Consider the following 13,814-nt stretch of genomic DNA (forward strand, 5'->3'; position numbering starts at 1 on the left):
CTGCATCTCCTTTTCTCACATAAAGTGAGTGATCAACATCAGAAACATAAAAACCAATATTGACAAGATACTCTCTAATCTTGTCAGACCATGCTCTAGGTGCTTGCTTGAGCCCATAGAGTGCATTCTTCAACCTGCACACATACGTGGGATGCTCTAAATCTTCATAACCTGCTGGCTGATCCATATACACTTCTTCCTGCAAATCACCATGCAAGAAGGCATTCTTTACATCCATTTGCTGCAACCTCCAACCTTTAGCTGCTGCCAAAGCAATCACACATCTGACTGTTGCCATCCTAGCAACTGGACTAAAGGTTTCATCATAATCTATGCCATATGTCTGGGCGTAGCCTTTTGCAACCAGCCTAGCTTTGTACCTGCTAATAGAACCATCTGCGTTGTGCTTAATCTTATAAACCCATTTACATCCAATAGCTTTCTTTCCCTTTGGCAATGATACTAGATCCCAAGTCTTATTAGCCTCTAATGCAAACATCTCCTCATCCATTGCTGCATCCCAGTGAGCATGACCAATAGCCTCCTCAAAACATGTAGGCTCAACATCCTCAACTAGTTTCACCATATAAGCATAATGGTGAGCTGCATAACCTTCAAAACCAAATCTTTTAACAGGGTATATCTCACCCTGCTAGACCTACATACCACTAGATCACTCAATGGAGTCTTTGCATCAGCGCGTGCTCTCTGTACACCTGGAGTTCTCACTGAAGGAATGCCAAGCTCATCATCTAAGCTCTCTGAGCCACTGGAGTCTCCATCAAGAACTGCATCAATGCCTTCTGACACTTTATTCTTTCCTTTGTCTTTACCTGTAGTGCTACTAGATGCACCTGAAGACGTAGAGATACTCCTTAGTCTCCCAGACCAAGGACTACTAAATGATGTCTCTGGTCCACTAAGAGTCTGTGATTCTTGCTTTTCAGCCTGCACATGAGTGTCATGATAATCATCAACATCCAATGCATCACCACTAGATGCATACCAGCTGCTCATTTCATCAAAGATGACATCCCTGCTCACTCTGAACTTACATGTGATGGGGTTGTAACAGCGATACCCTTTCTACTCTAAAGAGTATCCAATAAAGATACACTTTTCAGCCTTTGGATCTAGTTTCTTCCGCAAGTCATCTGGCACATGAACATACGCAATGCAGCCAAATACTTTCAAGTGTGAAACATCAGGTTTCTTACCTGTAAAACATTCTTCGGGGGTCATACCATGAACTGCAGCTGTGGGAGTTCTGTTCATAATATAAACAGCAGTATGAACAGCCTCAAACCAAAAATGCTTAGGCATATTCTTTTCAGCCATCAAGGCGCGTGCAACTTCTGCAATATGCATGTTTTTCCTTTTTGCAACCCCATTTTGCTGTGGGGTATACCTGCATGTGAACTGTCTCTTTATCCCATGAGACTTCAGAAAATCACTGAACTCATTTGAGAGGTACTCTCCCCCTCCATCTGACCTCAGGTACTTTACTTTCAAGCCTGTTTCTCTTTCAACTGCAGCCTTGAAAGTTCTAAAGTACTCAAATGCTTCACTCTTTTCCTTCATAAAATATACCCACAGCTTTCTAGAACAATCATCAATGAATGTGACAAAGTATGAACTGCCTCCAAGAGATACATTTTGTGTAGGCCCCCAAATGTCTGTATGTATAACATCAAGAATATTTCTGCTTACATCTCTATCATGTGAAAAAGGTTGCCTTGACTGCTTACCAAACTGACACGCTTCACATACCTTTTGAAATTCTGCAACTCTAAATGTAGGCAGACCTGTAACCAACCCTTTGGACTGCATTAGTTTCAGCCTTTGTACATTTATATGTCCAATGCGTTTGTGCCAAATTTCAATGTCTGCAACAACACTTTTTCCTTTGGCATACATAGCAGCATTCATAGTAGGAATTCCAGCATCTAGAGTGAACATACGTCCAACTCTACTTCCCTTTGCTACCAACCTACACTTGTCATTGAAATCTTCTACAAAGCAGCCCTTTGCATTAAATCTGACTTGCAGCCCTTGCTCTACCATTTGACCGACTGACACCAAATTCTTTGTAATAGATGGCACATGTAATACATCTGAAAGACTCTTTGTCTTACCATCATGCAAGGACAAGGGAACTTTTCCAATGTGTGAAATTGGGTGGCATGAGTCATCACCCGTCTGTACATAACCTGCATTCTGCAAATCCTGCATCTCTCCAAACCATTATGCATGGCTAGTCATATGATTGGATGCACCTGAATCGACATACCAAACATCTTCATGTGTTCCCTTTCCTGTAACAGCATTCAACATATGCTGCATAACAAATAGACGTTCATTTTTGTCTTCATTCTGTCGTGAAGACGATGCATAGTTTCCTTGCTGCAACTTACCACTGCGGATATCATCTCTCTTGGCATAACATTGGGCTGCAATATGACTTGTTTTGCCACAGTAGTGGCACACAATACCAGAGTTGTTAGAACCTCTGTTCTGCCATCCACCTCTTCCTCTAAAGCTCCCCCTACCTCTAAAGTTACCACGACCTCCTGAAACCTGTATATCGCCAAATTGCTGATTCAATCTATTTTGCTAGTTATGACTACCACGTCTTGTACCACGGCCTCTTGAAGAGAACCTACCACGTCCCCTTCCTAAACTGGAGTAGAAAGCCTGGACCTGTTCACCACTTCTTTCAGATGTCTCACTCTACATGTTGATTTCTTCAGTGATCATTAGAGAGACCAACTCATCAAAATCTGGAAATGGCTTTCTGACATATACGGAAGTTACAAAAGACTTCCAAGCCTTTTCATTGTTAAGTCCACCCAAGGTAGACGACACCAAATCATCATCATCGGGCATTGCATCAATCGCTGCCAATGCATCTGCAATGCTCCTTACCTTCAATGCATACTCATTGATAGACATCTTCCCTTTCTTCAATGTATTCAACTCTTGCTTGAGTTGAATCTTTCGTGCCTTTGTATTTACAGAAAACATACTTTCAAGTATGGTCCAAGCTGCATATGCATTCTCTGCATTTCTAATGTGTCCCAACATATTATTGTCAATTACTGCAGACAACTAATACATGACCTTCTTGTCTTTTGCATTCCATTCCTTTCGTGCCTTTATCTCTTCTGCAGTTGGAGGATCACTCACCTCCGGCTCCTTTTCTTCACCTGAAACGAACTCGTAGAGGCCTTTTCCAATAAGAAAGTTCGTGACACGGAACTTCCATGAAGGGTAGTTTTTCTTGTCAAGCTTCTCAATGATGGGGCTTCCACTGTTCTCTGCCATTATCACAAGAATAATACCAAACAGCAAGCAAATCTTCTGCAATCCTCGACCTGTAGTGCACAGCAATACACTAGACAGCCTTTTTCACTGTCTGCTCAACAATACATGCAATCTGCAACCTGTTTGCAGATAAACCTCGTGTTTACTCACTGGTAAACACCTTTAATCTTACAGATCTAAAATCTGTAACCTGCGCACTCACTGTCGGTCGATACAGCTGAAGTCACAGTGTACCCTGAAACTGTTGTCCGCAACTTGCGGCTCTAAAACGGGCCCTGAAACGGCCTCAAATGCCCAAAATAACTGTGGGAAAGCCATAAAGGGCTTATATGCAGAATATACAGTGCTCTTCGCGCACACCAAATCTCACTGCAATCTGAGATTTTTGCTCTGCCCTGCTTCCGATGCCTCCACAGGCACTATCCAAGAGAAAGAGTGGAAGGATGGGAGAGCTTCTTACCCGTGGCTTGCTTGCTCGAACCTTGCTTCTTCCCCTTTGCTTCAACCTTCGAAATCAGCCTCTCTCAGTGGTGCGGCTCTGATACCATGTCAAGAATCGCGTGGTGGAGGGGATTGCTCAAGATGCTGCGCCGAACACATACAGAATGCACAAGGAGAAGCTCACTCAAGAGACAAGAAGAGAGATGGAGGCCAAAACGTTTTCTTGCTGATTTCTTCTTCTTCTTCCACACACTTCACAATGTACACAAAGTATAGATAAGATACAACATAAAAGGAAAGTGGCCTACTAAGTCAAACAATGCATAACCGACTACACTAGTCAACTGGTGCTATAACTATGCCAGCTGTAAATAGGTGTAACAACCTGAATATAATAAGTAATGAGTCAGTGGCCATGTGAGAGTCATAATGACCACCGACGTGCTAAGTGTAGATGTGTGGACCCATCTAACCAGGTGGTCCATCATCAATGTCCACATGTGTTGAGCTTGTCATCTCAACATTACAGGGATTGTACCCGTTTTTTGTTTTTCCTTTTGGTTCTTTTTTGCAAACTTGGAGGGAGTTTTGCATCTCTTTTTATGCCTTCAAAGAAACCCATATAACACAAAGTTGAAATTAAAATAGAATATAAAAAATCAAAAGAAGTAAATCTCGCATAGAGACATGGCTACCTGCGCAATTAGATTTCCAAATGTCCATGTGATGATAGGGCTTTGAGGCTTGGACAGATTAGACACGGCTATCCATGCGATTATACTGTTGAATCTCCATGTCATGATTGGGCTTCATGTAGCTCTTATTCTGTCATGTTTTTTCTTCTTGCTTAGTGGTCTATTCTTCTTGGTCAGTGAGAAATATTGCTCTGCAAGCTTTTCTTCCTAGCATCTTTTGTGTTAGCACCAGCTGAAGGTGGTGTGAAGCTTCACGCTTTCAGGGTTTCATTTTCTCTTCCTACTATGAGGCCACTAGTACGCAATCATGCACTAAGGGCTAGCCCCATAGCCATTGTCATGATATCGATGAGGACTGACAATCTCTTTGGTGACACCACAAAAAACACCTCTTCTCAATAGCAAAATAGGTTGGCAACAAGGATGAAGAGTGATCTATTGCATTGTCACTTTTTGCATGATCACATATAGTTAGTTATAGGATGAATTTTGGGTACCATGGAGCAACAGTTATGCATTGTAGGGGGAAAAAAAAGGGTCGAGTACCTAGTACTCAACAAATTATGATTTATAGTATATGAACTACACAAGGAATATGGCATGAGCCTTGAGGAGAGGGTCAATAGAGACTTGACCGATGCTGATCTCCTCGATAAACAATGGCTCTCAATGTTCAAGTTGCAACATCGAAACAATGCCAAGATATACATGAATCATCTACAGCTTGAATTTTTCAAGGATTACGAATTGCTCTTCCACAAGGTATATCAACCCCCCTTTGTGCTAGCATTTGAGAGGTGTAGTGCTGCAAAAGAAGACCCTTCTACACATAAGATTGAATGGGCAACGTTTAGGGTGTCCATACTAGAAATGTGCAAAAGCAAGCTCGAAGGGCTAGAAGAGAAGTTTGACAATTGGAGAAGAGCAAACTACGTATTTTAGGTTGGCCTGCATGGATTGAGCAAAAAGACTAACTACATGTAGGATGCAAGAAACATGTGCATTGAAGAGGATATTGTTTTCAAGTCAAGACCTTCTAAACTAGATTACATTTTTAATTTGCAAGGCATTGCTAAGAGGGTTCTAACAAGTTGCAAACAAAAGTTGAGCAAGCTACATGAGCTGAGGGCATCTCTCCAATGAAAGAAGGAGAGTTTATCAAGGGTTGAGAGCTTTAAAACTGTGGCTAAGAGAATTAAGGACAACCTTACCATGTTTGAGCAATGCTTGGAGGAGCTATACACTGGCAAGGGGGGCTTCATGATGCTGAAGCTAAATGAAGTGGAGGCTCATCTGAATGCATCGAAGCACATGCTCCATCCACTTGGAATGACTAAGGATTCATAGCTTCTTACCCAATAAATGGAAGCTCAACAGGTACTTTTGCCTTACCTTTTGGTATCATCCTTTTCTTTTGGTAGCTATTTTATTCCATTGGCCTAGTGTTGTATTTTTTTTGGCATCTTTTGAAAATTTCGGATCATTTTAGAACATTCTCTAAACATAGTGGTAGATCTTGGTGTATTAGGCTTGGTGTTAACTCTCATGTGCACGAAATGCCTTTTGGGTCACCATCAAGTAAGGGGGGTCCCTCACTATGATGGAGGGCATCCACATTGTCCCCACATCACTTGGTGGTGATCCTCACATGCACTAATTATCATATGAGTCACCACCAAGCAAGGGGGGCCCCACCCCTCACTATAGCATCAAGGGCCCCCTCTCACTTGGTGATGACCCTTATGCAAAAAAATTTGGATGATCCTCCATCACTTGGTATATTTAAGGTATTTTTGGTGCTATTTGGTACTTTTTATTTTTGAATATTAAATATTTTTTGGTACTCCCCATCACTTGGACATTGCCGCCATAGGAAGCCTTGACCAACAACTCTGATGGTGTAGGCGGGGTGTAGTCCTTTACAATACACCTACTTCCCTTGTTGGTCTATTCTTTCGAGGATGTGCCCTGTCCCACTCCACGACAACCAATCCACGCAACTTAGCATTAACTAATATCCGCTAATGACTGGAGGCCACGCGAACATAAACATGGGGGCCATTCCTCTACAACAAACACCGTATGCCTCACCCCTCTCCTTCTTGTCATATGCACTTCATAAACCACACTAAAATCCCTTCCATGCAAACAGTTGTATCCTGTATCAAGGTCTAACCCTTGGAGTGCGTCTTGCAGGTTTCCTTTTGTGGCGAAACGCATGGAGAATCATCGAGATCTAGCATGCAAAGATGCTCTTCGTAGAATGTGGGAGCATGTGGCACGCGCCTCTCCACCGGAGCGCTATGTGCCCACCATCAAGAGGTATGCCAAGAAGCGAGGCCCAAAGCGACACTACCCAGGGCGAAGGCCGAAGAATCCTCGAGTCAAGAAAGTCGAGACTCGAAACGCGCAACAGGTGGCAGCACTAGTGGCACGAACTCCCAGCTCCCGCTCGGGCCCTAGATGCTCAAAGGTAGAAAGGGTAGCTCGGGAAAGAGAAGAATTTAATGAATTATTTAAAGACATTCTGGAGACGGTAGCGGGCTGGGATTACACCATTCATGTCCCAATCGACATGTTCCCTGCTCACCCCCACACCAGCAGAGCCCCAATCACCCAGCCACCCAGACTCACCCCGCCTTGTACAAATCGAGTAGCCCATGATGCATAAAGGGCTTATCAATTGATAACTGGCCATCACTTTTTGTTTTTAAATGGTTGAGTGTTCCCGACTTGTTAAGTGTTGACATGTTCCCGACTTGTATGAACTTTTCATATCTGCGTTTAATATATTTTATGCCTTCAGCAAAAGAAAAAGCTAATCAAGCGCAGGTGATAAATGTCTAAGTCAACACCATAGAATTCAGATCAGTGATGTCTCCTTGCATTGCACTGGCTTATTATAGTTGCGGCATCTGCCATGCTTGTACTCTCATGAAGCGACAAGTGGATACAGGATGGGACAGATCTTTCGGCGAACGTGTTCAATGCTCGATCACTGCAAGACCATAGACCCCCCAAGGAGCCGCGGGAAAGCCACCCTGTCAAAATCACGAATCACCCTTGCCAACCGCATTCCTGGGCTACGCCCCCTTTCTGGGTCAAGCTCTATAGTTGACTCATGGCAGTCGTTACCTCAATTGTACCCACGTCGCATGTGCTGCAAAGGAGAGTTGCAATATCTCAAGTGTATCTCCCCCTTTCGCCAACTACTTCTCTAACAACGAGGCTAGGGCACAATCATCATTATACTATCCATTTTCTGAGCCTTCGAAGCTTGACATTTTCCAACCCATTGAAAGGCTGATAGCCTCAACATATTGTAATGATGGTACTCAGGTAAAAATAAATAAATAAATAAATAAAATGAATGAATGGAAAGATAAGAAGCACCCACGATCACAGCACAGTACCTAGGGTCCTCAAATTAGGTACGTCTGGTGACCTTGATCGACCGGCTTCGTCCCTAGTCCCCTAGCCCCTTACAATCACCCACAATTGTTTAGGGCACATCAAGGGCAAGACATACCTGGAGAGCTTGTCTCGCCTAGGGTTAGACCTGTCACCCTGACCCACTTGCACAATTTTCTTTTGCACTCTACCTTAGTACCATTGCAATCAGTGGTGATAAGCACCGCACGATTGGCCATAAAAAGTACACCGTACTCATCAAGCAAGTCCAATAGTTTCCAGCTACTGAAAGTGCGGTGTCCTTATATTCAATTATGCTACATTGTGTAGTCACAATGCAAAGGATGTCTCATATACCCTCACGTGTACTCCTTCTCCACATGGAAAACTTTGCTTCATCCACGTATTGTTATGAGAAACTAGCCCACGGTCTTCTAACTATGTAATATCTAAGTATGCACGACACTCACATAATAGCTGCACCGAAGCATATCCACAGTTTGGGTCCTCAAGTGCAGGACAATACTCTAGGATTGCTTAGAGTTCGACCCGTCTCCCAAATTAATCAAAATATGTCTCGTGCACGATGAGAAGCCTAGCACTACCCTTAAGGAGAGACCACATGTGAGGTTTTCCAATTGCAGGTATAAGGTGTTGTTCGCTCTTCATCAACCCTCAACTTTGAATGCTTGTCCCTTACCATCCGACAAGCCCGCAAAGAATCGTAATGTGCAGAATCCCCAACAAACCAACACTTATGCTGGCCATCAATGCAATCCCCAACACAGCATAGCCCTACCACCAACTCCAACAACCTTCCACCAGCCACCTTGGCCACCAACAGGCCCCCAGGACCTTCTGCCACACCACCACCAACACTCCTCCACGAAAACCACAAGCATCCTTGTCACCCACGTCTTCGGTGCATGTTACAGCCTGCTACCTACGACGGTGAGTGCCATGGGACTGTCACTCATCTAGGAGGGGGGTAATGTTAACCCCAACATGAGGAAAGCAAAAGGAAGTGGAAAAGACGCAGGGAAAAGGCGGAAAAAAGGTAGCTCGACTGAAGAAAGAAAAGGAGAAAAGGCCAAAAGCGCAAGGGCAACCTTAAAAGTCCAAGGCAAAGGCAAAAGGGGAAAGGCGCATTTTAAAATAAAAAGGTGCACCCTGAAATCTTGTAAAAGAGCGCCGGGCTCTCACGTGTGCAATTTGTAAATGTAGACGGGCGGTGGACAGGAAGCTAGGAAGATAGAAGGACAATGGGAAAAAGGGCCTAGGCTATGGCCGGCCATGTAAAAAGGGGAAAAGGGGATGACCGCCCAAAAGAGATTTAGGGTTTTGTATATAAAGTTGAAAAGTGAATGAGAAGCTCATTCTTGTGTGTGGCCAAAAGTAGCTCTCCTCTTCTTCTTCTTCTTCTTCTTCTTGCTTGCTTGAGCTTGTGCTTGAGAGAGGGAGTGTGAGAGAGTGAGGGAGTGAGTGTGTGAGGGTGAGGGACCGAGAAGGAGAAGCTCTCCATCTTCTCCTCTCTTCTATTCTCTTCTCTTGTCTTGCTCGCGGAAATGGAGCTTGGAGCGTGGAGTTTAAGGATGGAGCTTGCTTGAAGCTTGCACTCGGATCGTGGAGCTACCGGAGTGTGCGGGAGAGGAGGTAACTCGAACGGCATCAAGGTAAGCTCACTACACCCATAGATATGGATGGCGCGTCGGCTATGTGAGAGGTAGCCATTAGTGCTTGGCTTGGAATGCTTGAAACAATAAGCGGTCCGTGGGTCTTGGCGGCTGAGTGAAAGCTCGCACAGCAATTCTTTTCAGCATGATCAAACCAATCTTTCCCTACTCGTGCTATGCCCAAAGGTTCTACAATATACCCGATACTCAGGATCTTCTTAAATTCCTTGCGCACTCCTGGAGATAATTTAATCAATTGCAAGAGGTTCATATCTGGTTTGACTTCACAAAGAGAACATGCTAAATCAAAGTCATGATAAGTAGCCAAAGCCCTCTTTTCTCACCAAACCATCCTCTCTTTTGGTCTTTGGACCGATTTCGGTGCTTCTTTCTTAGCTCTTGCCTTCTTTCTTGGCACTTCCTTATCCTTCTTAGGGTCAACTTTCTTGTCAACCAGCCTTAGTGGTCCCCCTTCCATGTTAGGACTCTGGACTTGCGTCCCCTTATCCCCTTGTTTAGGGTTTGCCTCAACTGGTTTTGCATTATCTTTATCAACCTCTTTAGCCTTTTGGCCTCTTTTCATGGCTCTTAAGTTAGAGGTTTCAGCATCATTGACTCGTACAGCCTCAATAAGGCTGACTCCGTTGCCTTGTGGCAACTCTTCTATAGTTCTTTTTCCCCTCTGCAATATTTGCCTGGGTGCATCATTCTGTTGCAAGTTATTTCCTTGCGCTCTATTATTCATAGGGCCTGGTTGTTTACTCCCTTGTTGGAGAGAACTAATCTTACTCCAACAGGTAGCAGCTAAATGGCCCGACTTCCCACAAATGCCACGTTTCACATTTGGACAGTTTCTGGGGAAGTGCTGTCCACCACACCATTTAAAACTGAATCTAGAGGGTCCACCCTCTTCAGGGCGTCGACTCCCTGTCAGATTTTGTTGCCTCTTCAAGAAATTAACATCGACAGCTATTTGTCGATATTGTTCGAAAATCATAACAGTATAATGCTTCATCATATCCTTGACTTCGCCAAGAACATTAGATGCACTCGACTCGTAGCCTTGATCATTGACCCATCGTTCCATTGGCCTAACAATCTGATTTGGTATTGGCTGTTGACCCATAGGAACAACGTTTGAATTCGAAACTTGGCCTCCAACATTTGGTGGAGCCAAGTGACTTGCCATAGGCATAGTAACACTGGGAGGAGCCGGCAATAAAGGTACATTCTGAACCATGCTCCCCCTCCCATTACAGTTAGTCATAGGCATCCCTTGACTTCCATTCGTCAATGATGGATTGTCGCCAGTTACTAAACCCCCATTAACATTCATTCGAGAGGAGTAGGCCATTTGTAATCGTGCTTCTACTCCCTCTGCCCGCGTAATAGCGGTGTCTATATCAGCCAAGGTCACACTGCTCAATTGTACTTGGATATCAAAATCCAACCCATGCAAAAAGTATTGCAATCGGGCAGCCGGTGGAATGGGAATGTAAGTTTGCAACTTACGAAATACTTCAACTTCTTGGCATATGCTTTCACAATCTTGTGAGGATCTTGGCGTGTTACATTCAAGACCTGCAATCAATATTGGCTACCTCTTTCAGGGGCATATTCCACTCAGAAAGCTGCATAGAATTGATCAATGGTGGTTATGGTTCCAGACTCTATGTTGTGATACCATACCGCAGCCCTTCCTTTTAACGTCATATTGAAGAACATCATGAGATGTCCCTCGTCTTGGATGCGATAATTGAACATCAATCTTTTGAAATTCACAAATGTGAAATTATGCATCCTCTTTTGCTAACCCATTAAAAATGGGCAAGGGAACTCCTAAGGCTGGTAAATCTAGCGTCCCTGTAGGAATTGCAATGGGTTGTGCCATGGTGACAATCGGATTAACAATAGGAGCTTGAACGGGTGAATTCACCCTCCCACTTGAAGTGGGTAGACTTGGTGGAGGAGAGGAAGAACTTACGCCTCCTCCTGCACCTAACGGAATATGTGGAGCAGTTGGGTGACTAAGACCATTGCTTCTTATATGTATTGGGCTACTCCTTTGAGGAGACTAACGACTTACTATCTTTAACTACCGCCTAGCCCTCTCAGCATGTTCTGCTTTTTGGATTTTGGCTTGACGATCCTTGTTAGAGGACACAAACCAACTTTCTTTTGGTCCCCGAAAATCCTAGTTCCGAAAACCACCACTTACAAGTGGCTCCCGGCAGGCGCACCACTGATGGAACCTAAAATGGGCCAGCACTGGCTATAGCACTAGCCGAACCTCATGCTCATGACACACAAACACCCTCATGGCCTCGCGGACCAGGAGCATCAATCTAATACTAAAGGACAAACTGCTCTAGAGCTTAATTCATGCATTTGTAGTTTATAGTCCAACAATTCCCTTAAACTCCTCAGAGGGAGAACCCAAAGTACATAGGCATAACACCTCATCACACACACATTGGAGGCACTCCACCGACTAATAGTCAGAGCCTCACTGCAGCTCTCCTACATCGCAGGGATTGGCCCTTTGATGCACTACTAGACATATAACACATACGAGCACAAACTCCTCTCAAGGTACCAATATTTTATGCCGATGGAATGGGAGGAGGGCATCAATAAGTTGGAAATGTACTTTACACTCTACCCTAGGAGCAATAAAGCAAAGATCTATTATATAGTCCTTCACCTTGAAGACTATGCCCACACTTGGTGGATGTACATGTAGAAGATTGGGGAAGAGTTTATCACTCGAGATGACTTCAAGAAGGACATAATTGATGTATTCTTGTCTCCCATAGAGAAAGAGAAACCGCAAAGAAGATGGTATGATTTGAAATAAAGAGGAATATACATGAGGGAATATTCCAACATGTTTTGCAATCTATCCATGTAGAAGGACTTTTAGATCTAGCAAAGTTGGATAAATACATGTATGGCCTTGATCTCCATATTTCATTGAAATTTGATGGTATGTAGCTCAAGGCTCTTCATTATGCAATAAAACTTCTTGAAATGTATGGGCAAAATATAAGGGAAAAACAATGAGCTTTTAGCCTAAAGGTATTCCTTAGTCCAAATTTGATAGTAGCTTGACCTTAGATCAATTTTTGAAAACAACTTTGCTCCTTGAATTCTATCAAGAAACTTATCAATTCATGGAATGGGGTACTTATCTTTATGGTTACTAGATTTAATCCATGATAATCAATGTAAAGCTTTAAGGTTCCATCCTTGTTCTTTTGGAAAAGCATGATTTTACCCCAAGATGAATTACTACGTTGGTAGATAGATAAACCCTTGTTCCAGCAATTGATTTAGTTGTCCTTTTAACTCAATAGCCTTAGGGATTGTAGGGTATTTTAGCCAGTGGCTCAACTCTTGGGGTTAACTTGATTTCATGGTCTACTTAACGGCCAAGAGATAATTTTATTAGATCTTGAGGAAACACATCAATATATTCACTAAGCCATGAAGGTTCTTTAGGGTTCGTGGGTGGTCTTATTTTATTTATTTTAATCAAATAGATGGGCAATTCTGTCCTTAGACCCTTGATTAATTAACTTTCTTTTGCTAGTTATAATCTAGGTCTTCTTGTCTTTCCTTGAGCTTGAATTAAAAGTTCCCTCAATATTCTACTTTCTCAAATTAGTCCACAAGGTCAAAGAAAGCGTTTAGCTATACAAGAGAAGGTTTTAGCCAAGAAAATAAGGGATTAAGCATGTATAGCAGTAATCACAGCTAAGTACCTACTTATTCCACTACTTATGCTTTAAAACAAGAAGGTCATTCCAAATCTATAGCTAAAATAGGATGCAATTCTATTTAGGGCAAAAATGGATCAAAATTTGTCTTAAATAGTGCTAAGCTTAGAGAAATTCATGTTGAAGGTTTGTGTTTTAAATGTGGAGAAAATTTTTCTCAATATCATACGAAGAGTTGTAAAGCTTGGAATGTAAAGATGAATATGTTGGTTATTGAAGATGTAGATGAACAAGAATCTCATGAAGAAAATTTGTCTCATATTGACGCTAACTCGATGATGGAGGATCCCAACTACGAAGAGTTCTTTGATCCAATGGTTGGATTTCCATTTGATCTAGGCACTAGTGTTGGAGTGCATGCTTTTATGGATGGTACTCATGGAAAATTTGAATGTGATGACTACTTTCATGGTTAATTCACATCTCCCTACAAGGAAAACAAAGACCTTTCAAACTCATGCAGTTGATGTAGTTATATGATAATGGGTATC

This window comes from Lygodium microphyllum, chromosome 27, assembly GCF_053477565.2.
Source record: "Lygodium microphyllum isolate KBCC chromosome 27, Lygodium_microphyllum_v1.1.10, whole genome shotgun sequence".
NCBI classification, from domain to species: domain Eukaryota; kingdom Viridiplantae; phylum Streptophyta; class Polypodiopsida; order Schizaeales; family Lygodiaceae; genus Lygodium; species Lygodium microphyllum.